Source organism: Macrosteles quadrilineatus, unplaced genomic scaffold, assembly GCF_028750875.1.
Source record: "Macrosteles quadrilineatus isolate MER2022 unplaced genomic scaffold, UCM_ALF_1.0 Scaffold_4__1_contigs__length_99947679, whole genome shotgun sequence".
Classification (NCBI taxonomy): Eukaryota; Metazoa; Arthropoda; class Insecta; order Hemiptera; family Cicadellidae; genus Macrosteles; species Macrosteles quadrilineatus.
In genome coordinates this window covers 76,161,793-76,181,698 of record NW_026542597.1, presented here as the reverse complement: position 1 = coordinate 76,181,698, position 19,906 = coordinate 76,161,793, and the positions used below count along the sequence as shown (strand labels likewise).

Sequence of the window (19,906 nt, the reverse complement as noted above, 5' to 3'; positions counted from 1 at the left end):
TTGCCTCAACATACCTGAGCTAAAAGCGCACAGTTATCCCATGAGCTCGTATCTTCTGTGTCTTCTCTGTTGCAAAAATCATAATCACACAGCTACACAGCTACAGCGCTACAGCCATCCCTGGATTATCAACAATCTTTTTAAGAGTTTGGCTTTTTGTTCTTAAATATTTAGTGTCCTCTATTACAAGATACTGAGAATGTAAGTTAAGACCACAAAAATAATAAGTTAGAACCTTTAAAGTAGGAAAAATAACCTAAATTACTATAGGTGAGTGTTACCACAGTGAAAGATTTCTGGGTTACTACTTCATTGATTAAACTACTACTCGTATTATGAAGAGACATAATTAAAACTCAAAATAAATTATTCTTTTAACAAATCATAAAAATATATTCTTTAGAATTGTAATAAACAGTAATATTTGGAATTTAATATAACCTGAATCTTGTTAATGTGAAGTTCCTAATTTAAAATAGTCAACCATTGATTTAAAAATGGTATTTTATTCATGTGTGTTTATGAAATGTTAATTTAACTTACCATTGTCGATATGAATTAATTTAATTCAACTGCAAAAGATTTAATAAGTCCAATGTATTTATTTTAATGACCCAATTAAAATTGCTTACAATCACTGCAGCCACTAGTGAAGCGCTTCCTTAATTATTGCGTTGAAATAATCCGAGATTAAACCAATCAGAAGACCTCAACGGAGGACTAATTGTGAAGACATTAGAGCCGCACTCACACTAATGCCCGAGACAGGTTAATTTGATTTTTCTCTGCCGGCTTTTCTTCGGTATAATCCTTCAAGACAGCTACTAGCGCTTGTTGTGAGAGAATATTGAATCACTGATGGAATATTCATCTTATTTACTGATCCTGCTGTGCTTCCACAAGATTCTTGTTTTCTCTTTCTTCTTATAAATAGCATTGATTTTGCACATCTTGACTGAAATAAATTTTTTTTAGTTAAAATATAAATTTTGTACTAAAAAGTGTTTTTAACCTTTATGTTATTTGTTAACTTATAGTACAACCTTGTTGTGGGACAGGTCCAATAAAGTTGAGATAAATGAATTTTATCAATGGATTTCTTCATTTTTCTACTTCTGATAGACTTCTTTGCCTTTTTATAAACTGAGGTCAATTCAATAACTGTCAGTCTGGTTTGACATGAGATCTATTCCAACTGAGTCTTGTCATCTTAGCTTGGGATTTCTTAGTGGTCTACTACTCTCAAAAACATGTTATTTTTGTTACAAATGATTTGAAAAATACTTCTTATTATAAAGCCTAATTATGCTTCCAGTTAAAGTGAAGTTTTAAAATCTGCCGTAGTACTTTTGTTTGCTTTGAATAGTGCAATTAGACTTCTCATCCAATAGTAAAAGTTGAAACCATGTTTTAAGGGTGTTTAATCTTAGTAAAGTTTGAGTGCACAATTGTCCACATTGATTTTTTTATCTTGTCACAGGTCATGCATTAGTTTATTAATCATTAGCTTTGTTTAGTTGAATTGATTTTTAAATTGGTTAAATGACAAGAAAGAACTGCATCTAACATTCTAACCTAACAATTTTGTATTCAGATGGCTCCTAAGTCCTAAGGGGTGGTAAATCTATTAGTAGTATGTTTCATTTATGGTGACAGTGTCCTAGATTTTTATTATACTAGCTGTACCCGCGGGCTTTGCCCCGTTTAACTTCACAAGTGAGCTCATTCGCATGGCTCAATCACGTCCTGGTTGAAGTTCGTTCGCTACGCTCACTCACCTTTAGGTTGGAGCTCGTTCGCTCCGCTCACTTGCCTTCAGGTTAGCTCGTTCGCTACGCTAACTCTCCTAGATTTTTATTATATGAACACAACCTAAAGAATGTCTGTAGTGTTCCAATTACAAACTTCTTCAGCAGTTGTTTATCAGTAAACCTGTCAGTGACTAATGGTGTTTGACTCTAGGCAAGTCTCAGCTGATCCAATCAGCTGTTTAGCATACCCACAATGCACCTGGACACTACAAACCTAACCTCACTTAATTACAGATATGCTAATGTATCAAGAACCGAGACTGGTCAACTGTTTGTGGAACGTTGTCGTTGTTGGACTAGAAACTTGATTACAAATGTTTAGTTGGTTGTGTGGATCTCAAAAGAAGGTTTAAAATTGAAAAGTCAATAATATATCTCAAATGAGTGTATTAAGGAGATCATATTTGAATAGGAACTGGTAATGCAAATTTAACAAATTTAACAGTCTTAGGTAAATCTGCGGTAATTATTTTACTTAGGTACCTTTTGTGTTTAGAATTTGTATAACAATTGAACACAGTTATTATTATAAATTTATTACTAGGTAGTTTGCATTATTTTCGTTAGATATTCTAAATGTTTACAAAGTTAATTAATTCTACTGTGGAAAACTTTTGACAGTTTTGAGTAAAATTAAGTTGAATCAATGATAAAATGAAATCATGTAAAATTAATATCTAAAAAAATGGATGTAGGGTTATTGACATCCCTTGATTAAATTAAGAACCCCCCATAGATTGACAGGAGGAAAATGTATCGTGTATTGAGGAGATGAATTATTAAAAAGCTCAAAATAATAATTTTTACATAGTTAAAAATCTAATTCTCTGTTAAATACCTATTAAGATTTTTTTAATTACTAAACAACCTTGACGTCTCATTGAATACATACCGGTTTGTATGAGAAACCTGTAAACTATTTACTATAAAGAAAGATAAATTTTTATATGGGCATTACACAATTTAAACACAATGTCGGATCTATTTTCTTAGTGTCAGTCTTGCTTATTCACATCCTGAGAGATTACTCTGTTATTAAAACAATCATAATGGGACCACCTCCTGGAGGCTCTTACTATGTAAGAACGCCCACAAGTATGACTCGATTGATACACATATCAACTATTAACATACAGTTCGCCTCAGGGATTACAAGATTATGGTAGGCGATAATGGCTTATAATTTGATATCGAGTGACTGATCTTTTATAGCAAGCAATAGACTGTAATTTGCTCACCCACTTGTAGCATTGCAAATTGTTTGTAAGACTCTACGTAAGGGATTCATCCTACACAAATTAATTATCTGCATTAAAGGATCAGATAGTTTTTTGTTTGGTTTTACTGGAAAAACTCCTCTTAGACTCATGTGTCCAATTAAAGGGGGAAAGTTTTTGTGAGTTTGATTTATTTGATCTCGTAAGCACTTTTAAATTTCTTTTAAACTATAAGCGGAAAAAATCTAGTTTGACTTAAATTTGAAGTTCAATTTAGACACTCTTCCTTATACAGAGAAATTATTTATTGATTTTTTAATTAGCTTAAAGGTAGACCTCTCTTTGAACTGAGAAAGAGCCTTCTTAACAAACAGACATTTTTTCAAATAAAAACATAGATTTAATCTGCCTGACACTGATGAAATGGAGGAAGATCTAGAAAATATCCACCGATATGATTTTAATAGCATCTTCTAATAAGGCTCTTCAAAAAGGAGATGAAACCAGTTAACATATTAATAAGAACTCCGATAAAGTACTGGAAATATTTTATCCATTGAATAATTAACCATATTTTTTAACTTACGCAATAGTCAATATATTGTTTTTACACTTATTTCATGTTCTTTAAACTAAGCTAAATGTTCAAAACTTTGATAATTTCTCTCTCTTTATCCCAGTTAGATGAACAATCATCATAAGCCTTGAAAGTAACCGTCGATTTTGATGGATTTCTCCTAGTTGCCATTAAAAGATATAATATAGGTTTTAAATTTCAACTGCATGTATTTGACACATTTTTCCTTAAAACTGTTTTAAAGAGCCGTGCATAGCAAAAACTGTTTGTGCTTATTTTTTTTAAATTCAAATTTACTTTCTTATCCCAGCAAAACTAAATACAAAATAACATATCCCACATTTGAAATATTAACTCTTTTATTTCTATTATATTATTGTATCACACCATATAACAATTAACTCTATACAGTTATAATAAGTTGTATTGGACCATTTATACACAGTAGGTTAAAAAGACTTCAGTTCTAAAACTGTTCAGACAATTCCAACTGATGGAGCCAAATAAAGCTTTTGTTTTCACTATTCAGATAAATCATTAACAGACTACTTGTAAGAATTTATCTAAAGACCATGATCCAATGACAAGTGCCTGCTGTATTACACGTCGGGTATTTATAACTCCCGTGCAATGTCAATGTCTAATGAGTGAGACGGAGGTATGCTTCCTACACGACACTCCTTGCAATGTCATTGACAACATTCATTGAGCCACACCTAGACTGTATACTAGCTTCCTGTCAATGCTTACCTGACACAATGTGAAGAAAGTTGGTTTTTGTGTTGGGTTTGTTTGAGGTTTTTGCCGAAGCAATCTCGACACCTAGAAGCATCGGTCCACAGTGTTGATTGTCAGTAAATCTGACAATCAAATGAACCCTCATTAGGAATTTAAAATTGTACAATAGATATTATAAAAGCATTCAGAAACAAGTGGGGCGAATTTGGAAGTACTTTTGCACAGTAGCAAGTCAAAGTTAAAGTCAATGTTTTTTTCCATTGATTTAATGCTTAAATAATTTCTTCCAGAATAATGTATTGTAAAGTATTGCTTGTATCAAAACCAACTTCAGGTACAATATAATATTCTTGTATCTTAAGGCAATCATTTTAGTTGTTCTAACCACATTGCATTTACTGCATTAATTAACGGATTTATCTCTTATTAAATTAATTAATTTTTTTAAGATCACTTTTTCATGACTCTCCCCCCCTGATGGTGGATTGTTTATTTTTATCAGTAGGCTATTTACAAAACCTTTACTTAAATCATTGGATTTAATTGTGTGAAGGTTAAGTTTTCTATTTCTTTTATTTTAGACTTTATTTTGAATCCCAAAGATAAGAAGACCAAAATATTTGACATTTCAAGGTATTTAAAACAATCCTTGATACTAATAAAAATTAATACTAGACATTAACACATTCAAAATCAAAAAATATTTTGGGACTTTTATACAGCTGGGTGGTAAGGGTTTACAGTACTTGCTTAAAAATCTGACCGTTTCATTCCTGGTCAAAATTAGAAGCTAACAAATAGCACAAAAAACTACTAACTAAAAAAACTGCTAACTTGTGGGTTGTTAGGAACTGGATCAAGCCATCCTTGATCATTGCGCTTTAAATAATTCTGGTTAGAGAAAAAGTGGATCCTCTTTAGTAACAAAGTTACACAAGGCACCTCACTCAATCCACACCTCAGTAGACTCCCTCTTATCTGGCCACCTTTAAACCGGTCATCGGTTTAACCGGACTACACTCTGCAAAGATGACATCTCCTTAACCGGCCAATTTTTATTAGTACATCGGTTTAACCAGACAATTTCGGCAGGAAGTGGGCGGTACTGAAACGACTGTTCAGTTCTCGTGGGAAAGCTTTGACACCAGTAATCACGAGTCTAAATACAATTTTTTTTTTTTTTTTTTTTTTTTCCTAGGACGCTAGGCACGAGCCTGGGATTGTTTTTCACATTACTTCAGGCTAGACCTAGGGGTTGCGGCATTATCACTTAGATAAAATCCATTGGTGACTTGGCGGGGATCGAACCCGGGACCTCAGGGACTGAAGTCCCGCGCTCTAGCCACTACGCCAGCTCGCTCCCCCCAGTCTAAATACAATGCTCTCTTAAATTTAGGTCGAATACAGTATGCATATAAATAGCCCGTTTTAACGAGTTTTTTTGGGACTTTGGTTTATCCAGACAAACCGTTATCTGGACTGTCCTTGGTCCCCACTAGTCCGGATAAGAGGGAGTATACTGTATTTTACATGAATCCTTTTGTTAAAATGTGCCACAATGTTTTTTTTCCTTGGACACAGGTAAGAGCACGGAATTGTATTTCACATTACTTCAGGCTAGAACTAGGGGTTGCAACATTACCACTTAGATAAAATCCTTTGTCGATTGGCGGGATCTGAACCCGGGACCTCAGGTACCTATGTCTCGCGCTCTCCTAGACCAGCAGACCAGCTTGCTCCCCTGAATATGTTCTACAATAGAGATATAATTGTCTAAGACGTATCAATGAAAATGTTTACCCAACAGTTTCACTTAAGTGGACAAGTTTCATAGTAAGAACCCAGTCAGTGAATTATCAGCCGTCAGTTATTGCCAGCGTAATGTTCTGCTATAACTTGTCATGAACCGTCATGTCGCTGGCGCTTCGTAATAAATTCTTTGTCAAAACAACCGGTGACAGTCTGTGCCTGGATGTTCCTCCTTTGGGCTTGTTTTACCTCCTTTTTATGGAATCGTTTGTTTCCACATTATGGCTCATGTTGCATATAATTCCCGGTGTATGGGATACTTAAAGCACAACCATGATGGATTCTTCGGTTTATGTTATTTTTGTTGGGTTTTCAGTGTGTTTGTTGAATTGAATGGAAAATATCTTTATTCATTAATAAATTGGATGTTAACACATGGTATACATCAAATGGCGTCATTACTTATATTAAAATAGCAAATTTTAAAATAATCATTACGATTAATTACAATAAAAAGAAAGAATGTAAAAATTACCACAAACAATAACATTAAAGCAACTTCGTATCACAAATAACCATTTTAAAATTACTTTTACATTTTAAAATCCCTTTGATTCATGACAAAAAGGACCACCCATTTCCACAGTGTACAGTGTAATTGGACAATAGTAATTCAAACCAACCTCATGCACAGCTCTAAATTAGAAATCAAAGCTCAATCAGAGCGGCCGTGGCGATGTGTCGGTGGGCGAAGTCGCCTTGCAGGTCGATGCCTTCGCGCTGATGCTGCCGTGGGTAGTGCCGACAGTTTCAATCAGCTGATCAATTAGCATACCTACAATGCCATCCATTAATACCGCGGTGGATCGACTTTTGTGTATTGTGAAGGCATTGAACACCTGATTCCTTCCACAATAGGAAGGTCTATGACTGGAAGGAGGCTTGCGACATTGCCTCTTAGAATTCTTTGATACTTTTTTGGAGAATAGATATTAATTATAGTATAGTAAAATTACATTTGTTAAATTAACTATGTTTATATTATGTGATATATGCGCTAGCTGCATAAAAAAAAAAATCACAAAAAATAGCGGTTCAAAATAAAAAAAAGAAATATAATCTAAAATATTTTACATAAGCCAAGGATTGAGTATGTAGGCTACGTCTCGCACCAAAGTTTGAGACTCTAACTACTAGGTTAGTTAAACACATTTAAGATTTTACCGCAAACAAAATAACATAAACTTTTTCTAATTACATTGTGAGATACCCCTAACAAGCTGATTGCCACAATTTTTAGGGTTAATAAAAAAAACTATTTCATAGTTTGGATACTTTTTTCTAGATGGTAAGACTAAACAAAATAACAGCCTGTAACCTGTAAAAATCATCTTTTCTTTATTTAATTTTCATTTTTTTTAAATTATGAATTATAGGTGATTCATTCAATTTATAGCAATTATAAAACATCTTATGTAAAAATATAGACCATGAATGTGGTGTAACTATAATTTACTGATAAAAAAAAAATGTTGATAATTCCATTTTAATGATGTTTTCAGATTTGATACAAATATCTTGAAAATATAATCACTCTAATGTAATTTATTTGTTTTTCCAGGTAAGAAAACCCCCAAACTCTTAGAAGTCTCTAGCTTTACGTAAGTAAAATTTTTAGCGCAGTGGGATTTTTTGGATTTGGATTTTGTGGGAATTTTCTTCATATTCTATTGTTACTTGTATAAAGTGATGCATGTATTTATACACAGTGTATATAATATTTGTTTTGGAAATATTAAGTCGTCTTAAATGTATTGATATATTTTTTTTAATAAGTTTGACTCCTGTCTTGTTGTTAATTGTGTATTGAAACTATAACATGTTTTTCGAATTCTGCCTACGATAAGCTGGCGATTGAATGGAAATTATACAATGATTACTCTGAAATAGTGTAAATAGATCTTTTAGCGAATTTCCCATATTAGGAATAAGCTAGTTTAACATGTAATAAAACATGGCCTCACAGTTTCCTGATCCCTTCAAAGAAACTTAACTCTTTACAGTTTCTTGGTGTCTTCATTGAAAATTAACTCCTTACATTTTTTTGATACCTTAAAAAATCTTGACTCCTCAACCCCTCTTTATATCTCGTAAAGCCTAAGTTTCTTAATTTTTTTAAGGAACGTAATTTAATTTTCTTCAAAAGAAAATCAATACCATAAAATTTATTGCATCTCTGATATAGAAAGCTTAGTTCTTAAAATTATTTGACAAACTGTAAGTATATTGAACTTGTTTATCATGTCGCTAATAAACAAGAACTAGGATTAATTACAATACTTAAACTACTTGTACATTGTGCAAATAAATTATAAATTCTCATTTTATTCCAAAGGAAAATTCAGAATTAGTGTTTTCTTTTTTTTAAATCAATACAAATTAATGTATATAAATTAATAATACATTGATCATTTTATTATTGAGCTAAGAATCAAATCATCTTAAAGCATTAATATTGACTTGACAAACCTCAAATACTCCCTTTGCATGCTTCACTGCAGGTTTGTTGCCTGAGCAAATCTATTGACATCTCGACCAGTCAATGCTTGTCAGATAAATCCAATACCTAATCTCGGAAATGCATTTCTATTAGCACTGAAATCTTCATTACTTAATCGTAATTTTTAGATTATTTTTTATATGATAAAATAGTAACTCAAGCACCAAAGGGAGATATCCCTTTTTGTATGGTGAATAGTGAAATAAAATGTGCCTTCCAATTTTCAATATTTCTACACATATGAAGCCGTGTATATGTACAATATGTTACTGTGGTGATCGGTTCGGACCTGTCCGCTAATCATGCCCAATTGAAGACTGTCGTCATAAAATTAGGGTAAAACCAAGAGGTTTACACAAAACCTTAAAACAATGTGCTAATATTATTTCTTAGATATCTGAGAAAAATCCTAACTAACACCCACACTTGATAAGCAGTTCAACAAGCACACATACTATTAATTATTTTGTGTTGCATAAAAAAGTAAAAATAAAATTACTTTTTTGTAACCAGTGCATTTTAAATTATGAAAATTTGTTATACTGAAAGTAGTTACAAAATTGACTCAAATAAGAAAACAATTGAACTTCAAAGAAATTCATAAGTAGTTCATATTTTCATTGCTTATACATTAAACTGTAAAATATTATTTTTCAACCACATTTTTGCAGCCAAGCTTACAAAAGACCAACAGTACTGTAGTTAAGCCTCCGAGATAAGACACATTCACCCAAGGCCAGAACAGATAACTGCTTAGCTTGAACCTTTATTCATACTTTCATGTTGACTTTACAGACTCAATTTGTAAATTAAATTTCAGCACAGTTATTAGCTCTTATTGCTGGGGTTTTAAATGAATAATGTTTGTATATCCTAAAAATTTTGTAGCCAAAAGAACATTTTGCGATATGCTTCATAGGAACACACCAAAACAGCAATGTCGTTTATTTGGTCTAGATGTTCTTATTATTACATATACCTTATTCTCATACTGTAAGGCTCGCCCCTTGCTTTTCTTAATAATACATTGTATGCACTTTCTTGTGTGTAGATAGGTGAATTCAGGGTTAATATGAGGTTTGAATTGTAAAGAAACTCTATAAATAAATATACATTTTTCTGTTTCTATATGAGATTTTGAATAAAACTTTGAAATCACTAGTACCCGAGACATTTTACCTGACCAGGTAGATACTGCCCAACAATTCTTCACGTTATTTGGCAAAACCACTTATACAAGTAGTTAAATGTTGCACATTAAATTGCCGTGTACGGATTGAAATATTTTTATTTTATTTTAATTTACTCCTGCGTAAATGATGTTACGTTGATAGTGCTCAATTAGGTCTTTGGCAATATTTTCATACAGTTTAATAAAATCCTCGGTATGAAAACTTTTATAACATTAACTCATTATAATTTTATTCTGTCAAAGGTTTTGAACGGGTTACAACAGATAATTTAGACCAAGTGGAAACTCAATTTTGTTGCTCTTTAGGTAAATTACTTCCACGAAGAGGCCTAAAAATTATTTCCCAACCGGCCTGGGGCTGCTGTCACTTACAGAGTGTTGTTATTTATATACTGCCAAGATGAGGGTTATTAAATTTGATCCAAAAGGTTAAGAATGTTACAAGTTCTTGCATGTCAAGGAGTGTTGGCAAAAAAGATACAACAAAACAACAACACAAAAGATACAACACAATTAATGTATTTATAATTATATATTTTTTTAAATATACAAAAAGATCACCAATACAGTTTTATTTCATTGAAAAAGAAGGATTTATTTTTAAATGGTATGATAAGAAATGTGACTTAACTGCACTTCTTAAAGGCAAAAATCAAGAGTAAATCTTAATGTTCTTTAGTGTTCTTTCTTTTACGAGATTTTTGTAAAGATACTTTAAATTTACATTAAATAGTCACACAAAAAAGCATTAATGTATTATATGATAATCATTGGACCTACTGTAATTCTTTTCATTTAAATGTCTTAATTTTGTTCATGCATCTTACTTTTCGTTTGTGCTTCTTGGCCTTTGTTATTTGCATTAGTTCGTAATTCAATACATAATCATAACATTTAAATGGCATTTTTTCTATAAAAAATAAGCATTTCACACTGGATCCAACTGATATAAACTCATGCACAAATTAATTTTTTTCTCGACTTTCTGTGCTACAATTATTATTTTCCATTGGCTTGATTTAGTTTTCATATTTACATAAAAAAAAATACTTAAATAGTTTATCAACTAATTTTATTTCAAACATTTAAAATATTTATTTATTTTATTGTAACCCTTATTAGATTAATAAAAATTTAAAACAATCATAAAAACATAGCCAAGATATATTTACATAGTTTTCTCAACAATGCTATTACATTAATTTATTATTTTATTAATTCTAATTTCATTTTCTAAACAAAATAAAATATAAAATAATTTTGGATTAAAAAAAACAATATTATATTATTAAATTAATGAATAAGTACCAAGAGTAGGTAGTAACTGTCATACAATAAAATGACCCCTAACCTAGTTACCATCTAAAGACCAATGATATATTTATTATCAATAGCAAACTCCAACACTTATGCCAGGAAGACATTTGTTACTTTGGAAAGTTTCTCACCTCCCAATAGAAATTTCAGACAAACTTTGCAACTTGAATGTAGAATGGGAGAAACTAAGTTGGTCACACATTGGACCTTCTGCGATGTGATCGGAATATTCACATTTTAGTACCAAACACGTTTATTTAAAATCAAAACTTAAATTTATTTTAATTGAAAACCAAAGTTTGATTGTATCTGTTGGGCTGCTATAGTTTTTTTTTATGAATACATATTTCAGATAATCAAACTTGAGTAATAATTTAATGGTTTATGCTGTCAAAAGTGTCTGAATTTTTTCTGGCAGATAAACAATGTTAATACCTGGTCTTTGTAGGAATTTAGGTAAGATCAGTACAACACTCTTGTAGTTAATCGTAAACATTTCTGTTGGCAGAATTAGGTTTTTAAGCTGTATACTATACTAGCTGTACCCGCGGGCTTTGCCCCGTTTTACTTCATAAGTGAGCTCGTTCGCATGGCTCAATCACGTTTTTTTTTTTTTATATTTTTGATATTTTTAAACAATGGAAACTAATAATTAACACATTTGTGTGGGTGGTTGAAACATTAATAAATTGATTGAGTCAGGTATAAAATCTGAAGTACATATAGTTCAATTTTTTTTACAACATTTTATCCATTCTTACTCATCCATTTTTGACGCTTAAAATACCAAGACCATCTGTATCTTTTACAGTATACTGTATAAGTTAAGTTACTTATTGTGCAAAGCATTTTTGTAATCTTGGTAACCAGAAACGACTCATACTAAAAAAAAAATATAAAAAACCTATAACCACCTATAAATAACCACAAACGTAATACTTTCTATATTCCAATTTCTATAAATAAAAAAAACTTAACCCACAATCCATTGAGATAAGTGTACCATTTTGAAAGAACTTAAGAACCTATGATACATATGAATTGCATTTCAATCAAGTACATATTTTTGACATTGCACATTCACTATGCAATTGTACTAAATGCTCTGTGACTCATACCGTACCCCAGTACTGTACAGTCGGTAGAGTAGGGGGGTACTGCCCCCCTGTTTGGGGGGGGGGGGAGCTCAGTCGGTACTCGTCTACCTTCAGTGCGTCGCCAACGCGCGTCTGTGCTCTTGGGGGATATAGTCGCTCGTGCTCTCGTCGCTTACGAACGTAAAGATTTTACAATTTTTATTTTTATTTTTCACAACACTTGTCCCAGTGTATGCTTTGTCCGAATTTTCAGTTGTGTGTGGGATTTTGAGTTTATTTTTTACACTACGTTTCCTATGTAAGTAGTTTTTAAGTTTTAGTCTTATGATTTTTTGACAAGTTTTAGGGGCTTTTAATACTGTAAAAACTGTAGGGACTTAATTATTTAAATTTTTGGTTGTTTTGTGATGATAGGGTGTTTGTTTTGTGTAGGGGAAAAATTTAGTTGCCGTGATAGGGTACTTTTAAGATTTTTTATATTTAGCAGACTTAGTAAATTTCGTTATTAGATAACAATATTGTACACACATTATGAGCTAAAGAATGTTTATTTTAAGAAAACATCGTCTCAGTATAAAAATGTATCAAGTATGATAAACAACAAATGTTGCAAAACTAAAAAAGTGTGTAAAATAAAGTTAATTTACTTTTAATAAAAAGTTTACAGTTACTAACTTAGTATGGTAATTAGTATTGTGATCATAGACATTTTCTAATTCAAATATTGTGTTTAAATTTTTAATTCATACATTAATTAATAATAGATCTTTTTTCGACTAATGACTTTTTGGAAAAACTTCGTAAAACTGTAAAGAACAGTTAAGCGACTGAAAATTTTAATACTTTATATACTGAATTTTCGTTAACATTGACAAAGAAAATATTCAGGAATGAGTTTAAAGTGTGGATGCACTTTGCCGATGTTTCTCCTAAACTTAAAGTTGCGGTTTTAGAAGTTTGTATATTTTGCGAATTTTAAACAATATAACAAATAATTCTATTCCACTTTACAGGTTTTAACTTTCAATTTCATAGTAAAGTAGAAAATGACCATTTGCATTTAATAACTTCTACGCGTTTCGAAAATATTTCAACTGTATCTGACGATTATAATCAATCCATTTTCAATTCCAACTATTAGCTCAAAAACCCCATATTCAATCCATCTTGTTCAAATTTAATTATTAGACTGGTAAAATACTCATTATTGGTCCACATAGGTTCAAGTAATTCTTTTGTAACTTGTAGTAGATGACACAGTTTTTTCCAAATACTCAAATCAATCACTCCAACCAAATTAACTGATTTTAAGTGGTATAAAAAAAAGTAAAACTGTTTTGCTCAGCGGATGTTATTTGTTGAAAGTAAAATAATCGTAAACCATGACAGTCGTGATGCTATCGTTGACAGCGTAGACCTACGTCAGAATCGCATGCGATCATAGACGTTGTGGAGATCAATGGGGAAATAAAACAGTTTATAGTCAGTTACAGTTGAATGTGCGTGAAAACTGCCTTCACCCCGCACACGGGGCTGCGCTATGTGACTTTTGACTTTGGTTTATGGGTGTTGTTGATATTTTCGGAATAATCAAAACCGTAAATGTGTTTACGTTAATCTTATAGTATTGTCCGCCAGGAATCGGGGAGTGTGAATTCACCATAATGTCGAGATTTAAAATAAATGTCCTCTTTTACAAATTTTACTATTCGGAAGACGTTTTTGTTTGATTTATGGGATTGACTTGGGAATTGAACATTTCGAAAGCAATTATGCAGGTTTCCCTATTATTAAACAAAACTCTTAGCCAGCGATGCTTAATAAAGTTCAATGGGGCTAGTAGGCTAATACAGAATCAATATACATTTATTACCTCATAATCACTTAATTGCATTCTTTTGGAATAGCTTCTTTAAATGAATTGAAGAAAACTAAAAACCTTAGTAAATTTTACAAACTGTGAAAGAATTTAACTTAATTTAAAAAGTGGTTGGTTATACTTTTTTTTGAATGAATACGATTATTTTATAGGGATTCCTTTAGACACTTACATTTATGACCAATACGTGTTCAATTTATGGGATTTTAGACATGTTACTATGACTATTATTACAACAGTTTTAGACTATGTATTAAAACGCTCACCCAATCAAACTTGAAGTTCTAAAATAGAGATTTACACTCAATATCCAAAGAAAGTAGTTATATTTTCCTGTGGACGCGTTATTCTAATCTATTTTAAATATAACAACCTTTTTTACCAATAATATTTCACTTTTTTTTAGCTTATAATATCCTTGAAAATTTTGTAAAATCGGGGGATATCAACTTAGTTGACAATCATAAACACTTTTACCGAGTATACCATGCAATACCACTAGGTATACCATAGTGGTAAGTAAATTGTGATATTTCACCATAGAACCGATCGTGGTACTTAGTTGGCGACAAACAGTTTTGGAACAAAAGCCATTGTCGGAGTTTGAAAATGAGTGTTCGGCCGCGACGGTTGTTTTACAAACCGATGTTAACCGCGACATGTTCATATATACAACGGTGTGGGTGTGGGTTGGTGTGGCTTCCGAACACGAAATTGTACACTTGTGTAATGTTTAGGATGAATTTGTGCGTTGATTATTTAAGAATAATGTTAGAAGGGGAATTTATGCCTACGTTAAAATGTTTAATTTAGTTGTCATCTTATGATGTGATTTTGTTCGCCAATTTCAATGTTAACCTAAATGAAGGGTGTTACGCCGATTTACGTTATTTCAATAGCCTTTTGTACGATTTCAAATAGTATTTATTTAATAATGTAAGACTTTTTAAGAAGAGTACTTTCTTTATTTACAGACTACATAATACAGACAACATATAACTTTGACGTACTATTTTAGCGTTTATTATGAACAAATGTTTACAATTTTGTATTTATGGCCGGGGTTTTTTTGTATCTGAATATGATACGATTTTAATAGTACTTTTTGTGTTTGCAGAAAAATTAGTTTTGAAGAGGACTAAAAATTTGAAAATATTCCATGTTATAAACGAGTTAATGGAAAGAATTTGTTTCATCTTGCATCTTCGGGTATAATTGCTTTAATTAGAAGCTTAACATTATATAGCACGTGTATTTTTTTAATAACATTGCATTGTTAATGTAGGGAAATAAAAAATGTGAAACTGATATTTACTGTACAAAGTAAAATGGTTTAATGTACCGAACATCATGTAAGCTTTTCTTTCGATTGCAATTATATCGTAACACGATATACACTTACGAGTTATACAATGTTTGTTTATAAGGAAAGTCTGGAATTATTTTTCTCTCGAGTATAATTTTACTCCATATTGTATTTGGTTTGTCTCTATAAATATTTCTGTTTATAAATAAAAATCGTGTCCGGCCGACGGCTTTTTTACCCAGATCATAGCGGTATACGGGTGTATTGTTCTTCTAATAAACTAAGAAACGCGAAGGTGAATTAAATAACTTCTTTATAGCATTGTGTGTTTTATTAAATTCACCACTAAGAATAATGATTTTTAAAGCAGTAGGCCTATAAAAATTATATAGTTTATGTTTCGATTTGTATACAAGCTTGTATGTAAATACTCATAAATTAAACAGTGAAAACGGAAAATCGTCAAACGAATTCATTTAATGGACAAATTTACAGTAGGTATTTATTATAAAATATAAAAATGACCTTAACTTGATTCAAAATGTTTGTTATTTTCAAGAACTGCGATTCTTAAACAAACTTTCCTTATTTTGTTTATTTCTTTATAACCTTTTAGTTTGCAGGTTGCAATACACTGTGTTGCTGTACACTGTTGCAATCATGCCTACTTTACTTGAAAAAGTATTATTTTTGAATGATCTTTTTGTGCACAAAACATATAGTAGGCCTAATATGTTAAACTTAAAATTAATAAATGATGTCAATTACCTCCTCCGGTTTCTATTGTATATAGTGTATTAATATCATATAGGCCTATTTATTCAATAAATTTATTTTAAAACTTATTTTATTCGTAAATTAAATAAATGTATGATAACAACTTAAATTAAACTGATACCGTGATATCGCCCATTTTATTAATTTCATATTTATTTTATTTTGCAATTTACGGAAAATAAATACAATTTAGACTCTATAAATGCAACACTAAATATTTGTCAACATAATTTATAAAGTTTTAAACCGTCAGTCAGTGTAATCGTCCCTTTCTGTTATTATAAATGCTCCATTAGTCAATTCAATTACAATCAATGCACGACTTTGTAACATTGAGTGAAACCGGATCGCGTGGTTGAAAAGTAAAGATTTGCACGCAACTTTGCCTACAGATCGGGGACAACTCACGATTAACCATCTGTCAACAAAGTTCGTCGGTTTATTAATTTTGCGATAAAAATAAATTTACTTTGATCAGTGAGATGTGTTTTTAATTAAAATGTTACCAGTTAAAAAATGCAGGGTGCTTTTAATCGCAACCCAAATCCATTGTTGCATAGATATCTATGAGTTTAGCTATTTTGTAGGCCTAAACATTGTAAAACCATTAAACATGTTTATTTTTCGCAAGCTCAATAATTACAGTATGCGTTGTAGGTCTACTTTTTTCCATACAGACTCGGGTTTCTTAAATTTTGTCATTTCTATGAATAGTTGATTTTTTTGGTACAGGAATGACATTCTAGAAATTCAACTTGAAACCTTTTTTTGGCATAAAATTAATGATTTTTTTTAATGTACATAATAACTATTTCAGTTTTTTATGCAACAATGTATATCAGCTGATTGACAAGCAAAGACAACAGGGAAACAACCAAGTTATTTAAAAGTCCCTGACTTTGTTTAGCTTATTGTTTGACTAGTTGTAAAAAATAACTGCAAACTCAACATGTTTTATAAATATATCAAGTAACCAAAAGCTTAGAAATTTAATAACAAATACTTTTTGTAATTATAAACAATCAATTTTACGTACATATAGTAAACAGTTTATAATTTGAACTACAGCTATTACGATTATGGGCAAATTTTTAAGTATAAATATCATAGGCATAAAAGTTAAGTATTACAATCTTTTTTTGCAGTGTAAATCTGTAAATAAATTCAGTTTTTTCCTTCGTGTATGGTTTTTTTTTAATTTTTATTATAAACTGTAAAGGAAGTTTCTTGTTTATAACATTAATATTGTTAAGATGTTTTTCAGAGACCCTAATTTTACATGACACAGGTATACACATGTTTACAAATTTTATGATTAGTTGAAATTTAACTAATCATGAGTTTACAAAGAGTGTGTTATCTAAAAGTAAAAAAGAATTAATTGTAGATAAGTAACTTATAATTGGGGTTCACTTAAATCATGTTTGGCAATTAACCATAAGATTTATATATGTTAGCTCAGATTTAGGTACACTTATATTATATATTATACAGGGTGTTCATTTGAAAACTTTCCATATCTGTTGTGTGCAAAGGTAAGGCTTTTAACATTTGTTTGTTCTCAATTCCCCCTAATTTGGACATGCCAAATCCAATCAAATTATTTTCAATTTTGAAAAATGCCCCAAAAGGGCCCAATTTGGGGGGTAGGGGTGCTTTTTGAGAAATTTTCAAATGTAAACATGGGTTGTGTGATACATCAATTTAAAGGTCTAATCACCCCAATCATTTTGGTGCAAAAAAAGTTTAATTATCTTTAACCGTATTTACAGGGTGGGTCAAAACGTTTTAAAAAAGGACTTAGAAGTTAAGTACCGTATTACCCTAACTACTGAACGGAACAGCGCAAAATTTCTTTCCAAGCTTATTCTTGAGCTACCCTTTATGATAACTTGTAGTAAGGGCATTTTCCAAGTTATTTTCTAATTTTAAAAAAATCCCAAATTTTAAGAATAAAAGAAAGCTGAAAACTCAAAATTCTTAAATAGCAAGGTATAACAAATTTCATACCACGTGAAAGGTCCTTTTTTAACAAACATTTTACGTATTTAAGTTTTCTTTCTATCTCTTACCGTTTAAAAATTGCAGTAGAAAAACATAATTTTCTATGGTAAAATTGTAACCAGTTTTCTAATAAAACACATTGCACTTTGTTCAACGATGTAGTAGGATTCATAACAAATTGATCAACTACTTTTACGTGTGTCAGAATTCATCTGGGACCCCTCATCCTGTTCTTTTATCATTGGTAACTGAGCCAGTTTCAGAAAACTTCCTAACTAAATCATTTACAGCCATATGACTCAAGGTCTTACCTGGATATCTATTGTTAAACACTTTGCAGTTATCCTGGAACACTTTTGTTATGACCAATAAGTAAAATAAAGTCTATTTTTTTAAGTTTACACCATATTTGATTAGGTACGACAGGAAATGGTACTTTTGAAATTAATACTACCATTGACTAGTCAATGGTACTACAGAAAGCGGCCCACGCTTGGGTTTTTCTCATCAGCTATAAAACTTGTTTTTCACAAAGTAAAACGTAATGACTTGTTTGCCTATCTGCCTAAAAATAATTATGAATTGTTTCCTTCAGTTATTGCACCATTTAATGTGTCTATTGACGAATTTTGGCTGTTTTATTAGAAAACTAGTTACAATTTTACCATAGAAAATTATGTTTTTCTACTGCAATTTTTGAACGGTAAGAGATAGAAAGAAAACTTAAATACGTAAAATGTTTGTTAAAAAAGGACCTTTCACGTGGTATGAAATTTGTTATACCTTGCTATTTAAGAATTTTGAGTTTTCAGCTTTCTTTTATTCTTAAAATTTGGGATTTTTTCAAAATTAGAAAATAACTTGGAAAATGCCCTTACTACAAGTTATCATAAAGGGTAGCTCAAGAATAAGCTTGGAAAGAAATTTGGCGCTGTTCCGTTCAGTAGTTAGGGTAATACGGTACTTAACTTCAAAGTCCTTTTTTAAAACGTTTTGACCCACCCTGTAATTACAGTTAAAGATAATTAAACTTTTTTTGCACCAAAATGATCGGGGTGATTAGACCTTTAAATTGATGTATCACACAACCCATGTTTACATTTGAAAATTTCTCAAAAAGCACCCCTACCCCCCAAATTGGGCCCTTTTGGGGCATTTTTCAAAATTGAAAATAATTTTATTGGATTTGGCATGTCCAAATTAGGGGTAAATGAGAACAAACAAGTGTTAAAAGCCTTACCTTTGCACACAACAGATATGGAAAGTTTTCAAATGAACACCCTGTATATTCAACATTTAGTTTCTTTCTTAGCCATTAACTGTATTTTTATTCGTTATCAATCCACAAAACTAGTTTACAAACATATATCCGGCCAAAGTCAGTCCATGTTTCTGTCAATAAGATCCGATCTCGTTTTTAACGACTCTCTCAAAATAAATAAGTAGATTTAGTGCCTGTTTCTGTCTTTTGTTGGATTGGAGACGTTTTAAAGACCGAATTCTCTACGCTTCGTCTACAGTAATGTGTCTGTTTCCTATTTTAACTCGGTTTGATTCTATTTAAACGTATCTAGTGTGGCACAAACAAATAAAGTCGTATTAATGTAGGCGTGGGTTTAAACCATGGATTATTTCCGATGCTTATGCACATGCATTTAATCATATATAGTAAAATTTGTTTT

At 31.2% G+C, this 19,906-nt stretch overlaps 1 protein-coding gene across 13 annotated transcripts in view; it reads left to right on the top strand.

Moving 5' to 3' along the window:
* LOC128993328 (basement membrane-specific heparan sulfate proteoglycan core protein-like) overlaps positions 1-19,906 on the top strand; it is a 357,588-nt gene that overhangs the window by 133,155 nt on the left and 204,527 nt on the right. For 3 of the 13 annotated variants that reach the window (XM_054417158.1, XM_054417157.1, XM_054417155.1), the window contains exon 1: positions 12,378-12,438. The exons of 9 other annotated variants lie outside the window; for them this stretch is intronic. The gene's annotated coding sequence lies outside the window, so the exon portion shown is untranslated. Of the gene's footprint in view, positions 1-12,377; positions 12,439-12,529; positions 12,557-19,906 lie in introns of those variants that run through there. One more of the 13 variants, XM_054417156.1, reaches the window with a different exon arrangement.